This window comes from Ictalurus punctatus, chromosome 13 (genome assembly GCF_001660625.3).
Source record: "Ictalurus punctatus breed USDA103 chromosome 13, Coco_2.0, whole genome shotgun sequence".
Taxonomy (NCBI): Eukaryota; Metazoa; Chordata; class Actinopteri; order Siluriformes; family Ictaluridae; genus Ictalurus; species Ictalurus punctatus.
Window position 1 is genome coordinate 4,539,528 of NC_030428.2, and position 14,183 is coordinate 4,553,710.

The 14,183-nt window shown below is 39.6% G+C and overlaps 1 long non-coding RNA gene across 2 annotated transcripts in view; it reads left to right on the forward strand.

The window, feature by feature from the left end:
• Nucleotides 1-13,503, forward strand: part of LOC108273950 (uncharacterized) — a 20,548-nt gene extending 7,045 nt beyond the window's left edge. Inside the window, exons 3-5 of one of the 2 annotated variants that reach the window (XR_001814395.3) lie at nucleotides 176-228; nucleotides 12,177-12,272; nucleotides 12,964-13,503. This is a non-coding gene — a long non-coding RNA (uncharacterized LOC108273950). The remainder of the gene's footprint in view (nucleotides 1-175; nucleotides 229-12,176; nucleotides 12,273-12,963) is intronic. The other variant, XR_006983546.2, reaches the window with a different exon arrangement.
• The last annotated feature ends 680 nt before the right edge of the window (nucleotides 13,504-14,183 follow it).

A 14,183-nucleotide genomic window follows, 5' to 3' on the forward strand; every position in this document is an offset into this window, starting at 1 on the left:
AAACTTGCTAATAATAACCTTTCTAATTATGGAGACCAGATTGAAAGTAAAATCTATGGACTAAAACAATAACAGTGTTCATTTTGATTAGGTTAAGTTTTATTTATCTATTTATTCATTTATTCATTCATTCATTTATTTATTTATTTATTTATTTATTCAACTGTGTTCACAGCCGGTCTTTCTCCTGTGGCCATTGTCAGAGTGTGCAAGACTAAGACATGAAAGGTAACATCTTAATCTGTCCTCTCTGCTGCCCCTCCCTCACTTATAAACAAAATGTTCATAGAGTGAGCATGGGGCAGCATGATTCCTGACCCAGTGTATCTCTGTCAGTACTTATTGCAGGTCCCATCTTTTAACTACTAGCTACCATTTATTTGTTGGAAAGTAGTATTGAGTATATGCTACTGGGTTATTGACTGGCTGAATCTATAAACATTATCAACACTTTACTAACTGAGGAAGTGCCTTGAATGTAGACATGATTTCATTTTCTTTTCTTTTTTTCCCCCCTTAAATTCTATTGTGGTACAACGGTGATGATAAAGCTTCAGTCACTTCCCTATGTCCATCCCCAAAATCACATCCAGTATTTAGTACACGACAGCACACATTTTCATATGCATTTGCCTGACTGTCAGGATTCATACCACTGAAGGAAGTGGAAATGTGGAGATACAGTAGAGACTTGCTTGGGTTTAAATAGAACTTGCAATTTTCTGTGTTTTTGTCCAGGCAGGAGCCTCAGTAATGTGGGGCTTTGTGGTTTGCATGTGGGATAGTTCAGACTGGCGGTTAGGGTGGACACATGTTGGACCAGTGCACCATGAAAAAGACCAGTGCACTGGTGTTTTAGGGACAGTGGCCCTGAATGCTGTTCACCAGCCATGAAGATGCACAAATCATATGGACATTGAATAGTGGGTAATACATTAAAGATATATTGATGTATTTATGGTTTTCTTTTTATTACATGTAATAATTAGGAGATATTATCCCAAAGCAGTCAGTCATACTCATTACAGTAACAGTCTATCTTATAGACTTTCAGACTTTCTGAAAATAATGAAAGGTATGACAATAATAATAATGATGCACAACTTGCATAATTACCATTTTCAGAACCTACAAATGTTTTGCATCTTCTTACTTCAAAGATTTTAACTAATGGTGGCGCAGCTGGTTAGAGTTGCCACCTCACAGCTCAATCCTGAGCTCGTGGTACTGTCTGTGGAGTTTTGTACAGTTTTCATGTGGCTTTCCTTTGGGTTATTCCTCACCTCCAAAAAACATGCTGGTAGATGGCTTAACTATGATAAACTTCCCCTAGTTGTGAGTGAGTTCATGAAAGTGTGTGTGTGTGTGTGTGTGTGTGTGTGTGTGTGTGTGTGTGTGTGTGTGTGTGTGTGTGTGTGCATGGGTGTGCATGGGTGTGCATGGGTGTGCATGGGTGTGCATGGGTGTGCATGGGTGTGCATGGGTGTGCATGGGTGTGCATGGTGGCATGCACTGGACTGGCATCTTATACAGGATGGGAAAGAGGAGTCTCTAGATCTCCTGCCACAATGGCCAGGATAAAGCAATTATAGAAATTGAGTGAGTGATTTTAATTGTCTGGATTCCCTCCAAAAGGACTAAGGTAGTACTTTACAATGTATCTGTTATTCTATCTTGTCTTATAAAACTAAGGTTACAACTTTCTAGAAACCTCAGGTGCTAGCTCTGCCACATAACCTCTTCCTGACTCACAGCAGTGTCCTGGTTTTATCTCAGCAGTACCAACATGTCAGATGGCTAGGTGCGGTCCATGCTCTATTCTATAAGGCTCCCTTTCAAATCCACAAGCTGCACTGGTACCTACAATTAGAGAAGCCTAAAACTCCTCCCTTTCCCAATCCAGAAAGAAGTAGAATTAAATGGAAAGTGTTGACTTTCAAAGGCAGGCACCATAAAACAAGGCATTATGCTAGCCAGGGACAACGTGTCACCACTCCAAAATGGACATGTACAGGCTAACGTGTTCTGTATTATACACCTGGTGGCCAGACAAATATCAAGACCATATGAGCTTTAAGTGCTTCCATCCCATCCTTCAGGATACTCTGTCTTTCAGGATATTTTGATTCCACAACATTTTAAAATATTTTAGTTTCTGACAACTGCTTGACATGTTCAGTATTAGAGGATTAGTAAAATGTTTTGAAACTGTCAGATAACCCCATTGATTTTAAAAAACTTTTCCAAACTGAAATTTGAACTTGAAATTTGAATTTGCCTGTTTCTAGAAGCTCTGTATTTGTTCCTGAACCTGGTCAAATAGAGCCTTGCCAGATTACGCTCTATTAGAATAAAATATGGAGTTAACTGGCTTGGATTTAACTAACTGTAGAATGAAATGGGTTGGGAAAAACCCCTCCTACCTGATACGGTAAGTGTAGTGATTATGTTGGCCTGAAGCTTTGAAAATGTAGCATTCTTTCTGCACCCCCTCTGCTAAGCTTCCACCTCTTGGGTGTGTCTGTTAGGAAGAGCTAGTTTATTCTTAGCATGGTTAGTTCTGCTTTGCCTGTAATGGTTTAACAGCTGCATGTGAATTAATTTATGAACTGAAAAACCTTGCCTATATAATGATTGTATGATTTCATGATTTTTTTTTTAAAGTGCTTAACAGAACATCAGTCTTATAGATAAAAAATAAAAAATAAAAAAAAATTGCTGCTTGATGTACCACTGTGTCTGATTTTTCAAACTGACACGTGGCAGCTGTGATGATGTAACGTTGTTGTCAGCGAACACAAGATTTGATGTAGTTTCTTTCACTTTTGAGTATATCTTACATAATTCATAAGATAAAATGTTCACTATGTTTGACTCAAAGCTATTAGATTGTATTTATACTGTTATGAGGAGCATTAAGAACATTTCATGTTTGTGGTGCAGAGAGAGTCTAGGGCTGCAAAGATTCCTCAGTCCCTGAGCATCTGGTGCTTCTCGCGTGTTCCTACTTGCAGAGAGGGGAGAGAACGCTTGAGTTGTTGCTGGAGAAATCCATGCCAACCCCCCCAAGCTCTTGCTTTGTCCTTCCCCCTTTTTCTTTTCTTCCTCTCTACTTCCCTCTTTGTTCCTGGGACTCTGTCAATCGCTGTATGGTCCTTTAGCACTGCAAGTCTTGACTTCAAGCTATGTAATATACTAAAGTACCTCAGGGAACTTATCTAGCAACTGGCCATTTGGAAATTCTCTTTAAATAATTACATACCATGCCATTTTGCACTTGTCACAATTTATTTGTTGTAATGCAAACCATGGTTTGAAGACATATATTTTCATACATTTTGAAGTTTGATGTGTGACTTTAAAGTGGCATTTGCAAAATAAAATAACCCCCAACAACAGTTTAACCTTGAGCTCTGTAGTTTGTCTGAAAATGTTCCTCGGTGAAGTAAGTACAAAAATCTGTGCCTGACTAATGCTTTCCTGACACCACTCCAGCTTTTGGACAGTATTTCAGCGTTTTGCTCTAGATTTTTTTTTTTTCAAGATTCCCTCAGACATGTGCTCTTGCAGCAGCAGTTTAAACACATATGTAAACAAAGTCCTGGGGTTCAAATATATAGTACACTGCCCCTAAAAGTGATTATAGAAAATACAGTGCATCCGGAAAGTATTCACAGCGTTTCCCTTTTCCCACATTTTGTTATGTTACAGTCTTATTCAAAAAATGGATTATAAAATTATTTATTTTCCTCAAAATTCTACAAACAATACCCCATAATGACAATGTGAAAGAAGTTTGTTTGAAATCTTTGCAAATTTATTAAAAATAAAAAACAAAAAAAGCACATTTACATAAGTAGTCACAGCCTTTGCCATGACACTCAAAATTGAGCTCAGGTGCATCCTGTTTCCACTGATCATCCTTGAGATGATTCTACAACTTGACTGGAGTACACCTGTGGTAATTTCAGTTGATTGGACATGATTTGGAAAGGCACACACCTGTCTATATAAGGTCCTACAGTTAACAATGCATGTCAGAGCACAACCAAGCCATGAAGTCCAAGGAATTGTCTGGAGACCTCCAGGACAGGATTGTATTGAGGCACAGATCTGGGGAAGGGTACAGAAACATTTCTGCAGCATTGAAGGTCCCAATGAGCACAGTGGCCTCCGTCATCCGTAAATGGAAGAAGTCTGGAACCAGCAGGACTCTTCCTAGAGCTGGCCGTATGGCCAAACTGAGCAATAGGGGGAGAAGGGCCTTAGTCAGGGAGGTGACCAAAAACCCGACAGTCACTCGGACAGAGCTCCAGTGTGTCTCTGTGGAGAGAGGAGAACCTTCCAGAAGAACAACCATCTCTGCAGCACTCCACCAATCAGGCCTGTATGTTAGAGTGGCCAGACGGAAGCCACTACTCAGTAAAAGGCACATGACAGCCTGCATGGAGTTTGCCAAAAGACACCTGAAGGACTCTCAGACCAAAGATTGAACAAAGATTGAACTCTTTGGCCTGAATGGCAAGCGTCATGTCTGGAGGAAACCAGGCACCACTTATCACCTTGCCAATACCATCCCTACAGTGAAGCATGGTGGTGGCAGTATTATTCTGTGGGGATGGTTTTCAGTGGCAGGAACTGGGAGATTAGTCAGGATCGACGGAAAGATGAATGCAGCAATATACAGAGACATCCTTGATGAAAACCTGCTCCAGAGCACTCTGGACCTCAGACTGGGGCGAAGATTCATCTTCCAACAGACAACGACCCTAAGCACACAGCCAAGATAACAAAGGAGTGGCTACAGGACAACTCTGTGAATGTCCTTGAGTGGCCCAGCCAGATCCCAGACTTGAACCCGATTGAACATCTCTGGAGAGATCTGAAAATGGCTGTGCACCGACGCTCACCATCCAAACTGATGGAGCTTGAGAGGTCCTGCAAAGAAGAATGGGAGAAACTGCCCAAAAATAGTTGTGCCAAGCTTGTAGCATCATACTCAAAAAGACTTGAGGCTATAATTGGTGCCAAAGGTGCTTCAACAAAGTATTGAGCAAAGGCTGTGAATAGTTATGTACATGTGCTTTTTTTGTTTTTTATTTTTAATAAATTTGCAAAGATTTCAAACAAACTTCTTTCATGTTGTCATTATGGGGTATTGTTTGTAGAATTTTGAGGAAAATAATGAATTTAATCCATTTTGGAATAAGGCTGTAACATAACAACATGTGGAAAAAGTGAAGAGCTGCGAATACTTTCTGGAAGGGACTTTCAGAAATTAGCTGGGTTCTTCTGAAGCATGGAGAATTGATCTGAGGTCTGAATATCTAAACTAGACTGGATTTGACCTTCTTGTCTAATTTTCTTTGTCTATCAGCTCTACCTCTCTGGATTACCTACAACCAGATATGTGGCTAAATGTTATCCTGTACTGTTGTTCTCTGGAATCTGGGAGATCGCATATGTGCTGGTTCCTTCAAATTGTTCCCCTGATGGGAATCCAGCCAGCAACAAGCACTTTCACAAGGAATGCTTGAAGATCAAGCAAGACCCTACAGTCATTCATTCACTCATTTCAGGTTTGTGGTGGATCCAGACCTAATGATGGGAACAGTGAGCAGGGACACAAACAGAATGGATTGCTAGTCCATCACAGGGCACCATGTACACACACATCCATATCTAGGGTCAATTTGGTACAGTCCACTTTTCAGCCATGGTTTTGGGAGGTGGGTGGGAGAAAACCAGAGAACCCAGAGGAAATCCACATGGTGAGAAAGTGTGTGAGAAACATTAACTGTAACCTGATTGAACTTGAACCTTGGAGCTGTGAGGTGGGAACACTACCCACAGCACCCCCAAGACTGTACACCTTGGCAGTAATAACTGATTCAATGGGGAAGACTGGAATTTGAATATTGAATGTGCATAAATACCTGAGGGTAAACCTTCCACCTTTAACTTTCACCTAGAATGCTATGAGAAAAATTGCCCTCCCAGCATCACAGTGAGATAAGTGCACTCTTACTTTTGAACTCAACTCTACAAACAAGTGAAGGCCCTAACTCCTCCCTCAGGATTTGCGTGGGTGTACTTAATTACAGGGTGTCAGGCTGTCTTCTGAATACTTGGCAGCCCTGCACCTTGAAGTCGTAATGACATGGCATATCATGCCTCTGTCCTTAGAGAGAGTCATTGTCCAACTCTATCTAACAAACCCATAATTTTCCCTAAAAGGGGACTGTTTTACTGTCTCAATAATACACACTGATTTCATGTACTGAGATTCTGAGCTCAGGTTCTTGATGAGGTTTGTAGGTTTAAGGAAGTATAGGATATCTGTAGCTAGAAAAATTGGAACTACTGTTCAGTTGGATGTTAAGGCTCTTCCTAAAGAGATGTCTATGCTTCATCCTCATACCACGTCACCAGTGGACACGCTGGGATGTGGATGCCTGTAGGAAAAGGAGATGCTAAGCATAGACCTCCCCTTGGATATGGCTCCTCCCATTTCAGAAAGCATGCCTAGGGGGAAACTGGGAAGATGTTTTCATTACATGATCTGTCTGAGTTTGGTTTTCAATAATGCAGCATGAAAACATAATTCCGAGCAATGTTTTAACATAACAGAACCACTGGAAATACATGTACACACCATATTTGTCCAAATACATGTCTGGTGTTTGAAGCTGTCCATGTTTGGCCTTTTTTGACCTGGGATTTGACCTGGGATTAAAATGTATAATCTCAGCAACACTGTCTTTGTTAAGGGAGATCTAAGAACATCTGGTGTTTGTACACGAATCGCTTCATTTGGGTCACACTGTGACATGGTTTTTCTTCCTTCGTCTTAGTCCTGCCTTACTTCCTTGAACATTTACTTATTTACTCCCCACCCCCGAGCACCAGTCGCCTCCTCTTTACCAAGACGCCCATGCTAACAGTGAGAGAGAATGAGAGAGAGAGAGAATGGAAAATGTGACTGAATTCTTCCCAGACTTCTGATAATGTGCATATGGTGGGTGGAAGCCGCCATATTACTGTTTCTGCAAAACAGAAAGAACACAAAGACAGCAAAACTAGTCCCTGTCAGTTCAGTTAGACTGCTTAGACTCACAATTTAAGAGACTTTTAATGTTCAGTTTAGTCAGAGGCTAGTTTTAAGATTAATTGTCTGAAATGGGGGAAGGTGCTCTGGTGAAAGAGCTCAAATAAGTGAAAAATTATGAGTCCATGTGTGCCTCGCTGGGAATTTGCTGTCCAAGGGGTGTGGCCTAAATGTGTTTCAGATTTCAAGTTGTGTTTGTGTGAAAGAAGCTTAAACTGTAAAACAGCATACATCACTGACCTTGCAATATTCTCATTTTTTTCTTTACTTTTTTTTTGTAAACTGCACCCAAATACACCTCTGAAATAAAATACACGCTTATTTTGAAGGACTGGGTTTATGTACTCCCTGTGTAAACACCCCATTTCTGGTTAGTTCTTATAGGGATACAAATGATCTGAGATGTCAATCAATTTAAAAAGAGCTTTACCATTAAGGTAGACTTCTATTACAGTATTTATAGCACACACATGAGGAGCTTTGTTTCATGCCTTGTAGAACTGCTCAGTGCTCTTTTTAATCTAGACACAATTTCCAGTCTCTCTGGCAGACATTTAATTTCAAAACCTCTGCCCAGGGAGACATCTGGAAAACGTTCTCTGAAGACTCTATGTTTAATACGCTGTTCTCCATTCCTTTTGCTGTTTATATGCATGGTCTCTCTTCATTTGTTTTATTTTGTAGATGTTGTAGATTTTTAGCTGGGTAAACAGCTAGGCAGGATAAGAAGTCATCTTATTTGTCTTTGCAACACTGATGAAATGCAAGAGCTAACAAAGACTTCAATCACAAAATGAACTGTGTTTATGTGTTAAGTAGTATAATTATGTCAGGATCAATTCTTCCTAACTTCCAAGACCATGTGTTGTATTTTTAAGTGTTAAAAGTCAAAGGTAAACTCATCATGGGAGGCGTGTGTGAGAGCATGGTGGGGAAACTTAGTTCAGTACCGAGGTCTGGAAACCTCATCAGTCATCCCCTGACGCCACCACACAGGCACTCATAAATGCTGCTCCAGGCTTGTGCACGGACTGCAAGGAGAGAGAGAGAGAGAGAGAGAGAGAGAGAGAGAGAGAGAGAGAGAGAGAGAGAGAGAGAGAGAGAGATAGATGGAAAAAAGGGGGAGCAGAGGGGAAGGAAAGATGAAGAACAAGAGATTAGGTGGTATGAAAATGTGGTGGCTGAAGTATGGAGCCATATGGAGTACAGATAGAAACAGTGCAAGAAAGAGTGATGGTAAATGAGTAATGAGGGTCGTTACTTGCATATATGCAGACAGAAAAAGAGAGAGAGACTGGATAAAGCTTAAAGAGAAAGTTGACCTGAATAGCTTAGGTCTGACTCAGACACTCTTCAGATAGCAAAGCTGCAGGAAAATCTAATTAAGACGGCCTTACGGAAAAAAATAAAATAAAATCCATTTCATGTGTGATCGTATGTTTTGCCACGTGTGATCACTGTGAAAAAGTGTGAACGTGCATTTCAACATGTTATGCCTGGAATTTGCACATTATGTTCAACATTTACCTGAAAATAAATTGAGCATGTGCATAAAAAAAATCATAAGCACATGTAAATAAATAAATAAATAAATAAATAAATAAATAAATAAATAAATAAAAACAATAATTTGGATTTGTATGTCTCCTGTATAAGGAACACAGCTTCAGTGTGTCAAGATAGCTCTGAGCTTAGCTTGCTAACCATCGGCTACTTTAAAGTTCCTACTGGCTAGTCTAGCATTACCCTTCCCCACAGAAATCCTAGCTATTGGCATGAATGTTTACATTTTTAAAATATTACCTTCATATATAGAAGCACACGATTACCTTTGATGACAATAGTAGCTAGCAAATGTTAGCTTGTTAGCGAGGTATTATAGCACCAATGTATCTTTGTTGGTATTAAATCATTTGTTGCAGATCATGTGATGGACTGTTGAGCTAACTTCCTGCCAACATATTATAATTAGCCAACACAACAGGTAGTTGTGCATGCTATATACTGTATATGAGCAAAAATAAACCAACTATATATGTTTTCTTTCTGAAACCCTGGCAATATATTCTATAAATAAAGTTACCAGAAAAAGTTGCATTGACTGATTTTTGTCATCATATTTTGACCACCATATTTTAATACATCAATTAAGTTAATTATAGAATCAAATTATCAATAGGCTAGAATCATATGGTAGCGACTAGGAAGTTACTGTGTTCTTCAAGTAACAGCATGGCTTGATTGGTGTCAGTCACTCTGCTCTATCTCTACCAGGGTATTGCATCTTGATATTACAATCTTGACTCAGCAGGTGCAGTTGTATTTCTTCCTGTACATGTTATGCCTGAGACAACTATCAGTAAAATACATCAACAGAAACTGTTCAGCCAAGGCGATTTGGCATCAGTCACCCATAGCTTTGTAAGTAATACTTTACACAGAGAGAAAACCTTGCACTGCACAGCCAGATTTTTGTCGCTGTGTTGATGCAGCCTGAAACTGAGAGAAGGAAGGAAACTCCCTCCCTCAAGATACTTGGCCTGCCAGAGAACATCATTAACAGTAAGTCATATTCTAGTCCCTCACTCTGTCTCATACAAGATTCGTGCTCATGTTTGTTCTGTTGAGCGCATCAGGTAGGTTCATCTGAAGCTCTGGCAGCCCCACACTCTGCATGACAGCACTGCCGAACCAAAGATCACAATCTAGAGTTTATTGCAGACCCCAACAGACAGCCAATCAAAACACGAGGCAAACCTGCATAATCTACAGAGAATGTCAAACAGACAATCACCTGTGGCAGCAGCACAATCCTATAAAATAATGCAGATGCAGGTCAGGAGCCTCAGTTAATGTTCATGTCAAACATCAGAATGGGAAAAGGTGTGAGCTTTATGACCATTGCATTGTTATTGGTGCCTGATGAGGGTTTGAATATTTCAGAAATTGATGATCACCTGGCATGTTCACGTACAACAGTATCTAGAGTTGAAACAGAAGTTTAAACATCCATTTCCATCAACGGCATGAATTTGGTGTCAATTGGCATCAACAGCATGTTTGCCTTGCTTGCACCTTCAGGGTTGGGGGTTTGAATCCTGCTTCGGCCCTGCATGTGCAGAGTTTGCATGTTCTCCCAGTGCTTTGGGGGTTTCCTCCAGGTACTCCAGTTTCCTCCACCAATCCAAAGACATGTGTTTTAGGCTGATTGGCATTTCCAAATTGTCCATAGTGTGTGAATGTATGCGCAATTGTGCCCTGTGATGGGTTAGCACCTCATCCAGGGTGTCTGTGCCTTGTGACCTGGGATAGGTTCCAGGTTCCCCTATGACCCTGTATAGGATAATCGGTATGGAAAATGGATAGATGTTCTAACAAGATAAAAAGCTTGATGTTTTTAGCATGGAGACATGGTCCAGTTGCTCTACTTACAAATTCCTATGTTTTAAAATGGGAGAATTAAAGGGAAAATACAGAATAAACAGTTTTAGTAAGGTTTTGGGCTGCCCGAACAGCACCAGTGCACCTTGGTATAATCGTACAAGTTTCTGGAGCTGTCCTGGAACATGGTACTTCCAAAAGATAGTCCTTCAAATGGTGTTTTGCTGGTGGCGGAGAGCCCCGTCAAACATGTAAATCCAAAATCTCCCACAGTTGTTCAAGAGGGTTGAGATTTAGATAATTTTCATCCTCATCAAACCATTCAGCAAGCTCTCTTATCCTGAGTCATCCTGGATGAGACCACTCCCATCACAATAGAAATGTTTCATAAGATTAAAGAATGCCAACAAAATTATTATTATTTGCCCCCCATGTGACAGCCACCACCAGGTTTTCTCCTTTTTTCCTCTCAGTTGTCACCGACAAACTACCCTGTCCTGATGACTTTCATGTTACTCTTATAAATTTGATTTGAATTTCAGCAGGAACTAATGTCTGAGCTGCTGTTACAGAAAATTAATCAACAGCTTCTGACTAATCCGATTTGAGAATTCAACAGTACTGTGGAATAAGAACTGATACCAGGTAATTTAGACATAATCAGCTACAGTTTTCTCATGATTTTTCGACAAGAACGTAAATGTAAGACCCACCCCAAAAAGAGATGCAGGTGTGTTTGTGTTGCAGGGTTTAGCACTTCTTACCCCACTGGGAGGAAAATGTCAGTAGTAGGCAGTGTGACTGGTGAGTAAAGAGGTATGGAAGTACTTAAAATAAAATCAGTGATGTGGCATAGTCCAGTAGGCAGTAGTGTTTACGCAACAAACCGTGGAGGTGGGCCTTTGTTCAGGCGTGAGGGAAATGTTTTTTTTATTTCATTACATTTTTATACCACGATCATTACGGCTTTGCTCAGTTTAGCATGGTCTCATTTCTTCTAAACATTCCAAAATCTCTATGTGCAACACTGTCAGTTCTTTAACATGTACTTCAGTGAATCACCAACACAACATGACAGGATTCATGTGCAACTAAGCAAACGTTTACTTTGCTTCAAACCCTTCACTGCTCATACAACATTTCTGCAAAGTTTGAGGCTTTTTCTAAAGTGTTGTAGACTCAGACGTTTCCCTGCATCTACCCTGGCCTCCCAGTGCACTTGAGAACCGAGTAGAAACAGTGACTTAAACGGAAAAGAATGTACAGTGGTCTCCTCTCCCTCCCTAGCATTCAAACTCAGGCAATATGTGCTCCTTCTCCTGCTCTTGCTTTCTCTAACCTATGACTGAGAATGGAAAAGGAGGGAATGAAACACAAACCACAGTTCTCATTTAACGTTTCCTCGATCTGTCTTTCTTTCTCTCCATCCCTTTCTCTTTCTTCCTGGAGCAAATGTGATGTGTTGCCACGCACGATGCTGTTCCTTATAAAAGGAAGCAGATAAGCTGTTGGCACACTTTCACACTCCTAAGCTATATGTTGGTTATTTGGAGTATGTGTCAGACATTTTCACTGTAAGCAAAATGTTCGGGATTGGTGTTGTCCAGGCTCTGTGCACTTTAGTTGCGTTCTATGTCTAAAAGCAACTTGTTTTATGTTTTCTTTTGGAATTGAACCCGGTCATTAGCTCAGACCACGGTGCCCAGGATATCCATCTCTCTAAGAGGTTGTGACTTGCAGTGTCTGTGCAGTGCCCTTCATTTCACCTGAGTGTTGAGACAGGGTAAGAGAAGCTGATTTATACTTGTCGTCATGGAGACAGATTTTGATAACAGCTTCCAGATGTTGACAAACTTACAGTCCCCTTTTAATTTTTATTTCAAATCTTTCCCAGCAACGAAGTAAACTTGGGCTAAGATGATAATAAAGATAGGATTGTTGATTTTTAAAAAAATGACGGAAGTGTGCTATTATGAGAAAATAATCAAGGACGTGGTGGTGTGATGTGGCCTGACATTAAGCGGAGTCACTGTTACCACCCTGGATTATTTTCCTATAACAGCATGTCCTAAAGTGTTTTGTTCCTCTTAAAGCACAGCAACGATTACAATTTTTAATTTATTAATGAACTGTTGTGATTTTTAACTGTTTATAGTTACAATTAATGTTGTGAAACAGCCATAAGAAAGTTAGTTCCTGTTATAGCAGCTATAAATATTCATTCCCTCACCAGCATCTCTCTTTTTTTCTTTCCAAATTTTTTTTTTTGGTCCTGAAAACTCTCCTGTACTGAAAGACGTACTGTTACAAAGTGCTGAAACTGGAGACCCTTTTCTTAAACCTGTATTTAATGTTGCAGAACAGAACAGAAAACATCAATGATTATATGTATTTGTTTGTCTCTGTGACTTAGAATAGAAACAGTAATATATTAGAATGAGTGCATTACTATAAACCTGTGATTTGCCTTGCAGAGCCACTGTTATAGAAAATTACTCAACACCTTCATAATCAACCAATCAGAATTGAGGATTCTACAGCACTGTGAACGTGTACAACTGAACTAAAGAGAACCTCCGAGTGCAGAAGAATGCTATAATACAGTTTGTATGCCATAATACCATATAATATGATACCACTATGGCTGAAATTATAGAGTGGACATGGCTAATGTGAGTCACAAACGTAGAGCAGACAACACACACTCTCTCTCTTACATACACACACAGTGTTACTGAGACACAACGGAACTCCCAAAATATCACCACACAGTCCTTGTCTTTTCTCTGGGCATTCAGAACAGGAACGGGGACAATAAACTCTCCTGAAATAAACATTCAAAATTAAAGAGTGTAAAACCAGGCAAGGCAAAAATCTTGGAAACCAGCTCTTGGTGGGAAAAAGAAAAATCATAGTCCATCCATCTAGCATCTGAAGTGTTTCAGAGATTTTCTTCTTCTTCTTCTTCTTCTTCTTCTTCTTCTTCTTCTTCTTCTTCTTCTTCTTCTTCTTCTTTTTTTTTTAACTTTTAGGCAAAGTTAGGCAAAGTTTTATTTTAAAAAATATATATTTTGCAATAAAGCTACGATAAATATCAGTTCGACATATGTGAGAAAATCATATACAGATATAATTACATTTCCAACATTTATCATTTTAATTATTAAAAATAAAGAAGACTTTGTGTATTGCAAAAATTCACAGTTCATTAACAAATTACTTTTTTTAAAATTATTATTAAATTTGCTCACAAAACATGTATCTTGTTGGCAGACTGGACATGAAACCCGATGATTTCAGTCTTATTCTTGCACATCTTGGTTTTTTTTTGTTTTGTTTTGTTTTGTTTGTTTGTTTTTCTTTTATTGTGATTGTAAAATCATGTCATTGTAATATTATCCGGAATCTTTTCCGTTTTGTCTGTCAAATAGATGACAAACGGAAAAAAAAGCAGTCGTGCTGAACGTTGTATTTCCAGACAGCAATAGGGAGGTGTTTGGAAAGAGAGAGAGACAGACAGAGACACACACACACAGAGAGAGAGAGAGAGAGAGAGAGAGAGAGAGAGAGAGAGAAATAGAGGGAGAGACAGGCCATTCTTGATCTCTCTAAAAGGTAGAAACAAAAGCTAAAAAGAAAGTGAGCTAAATTGTTTTGCTGATATCATTTGCCAGGATTAGTTTATCAGCATCAG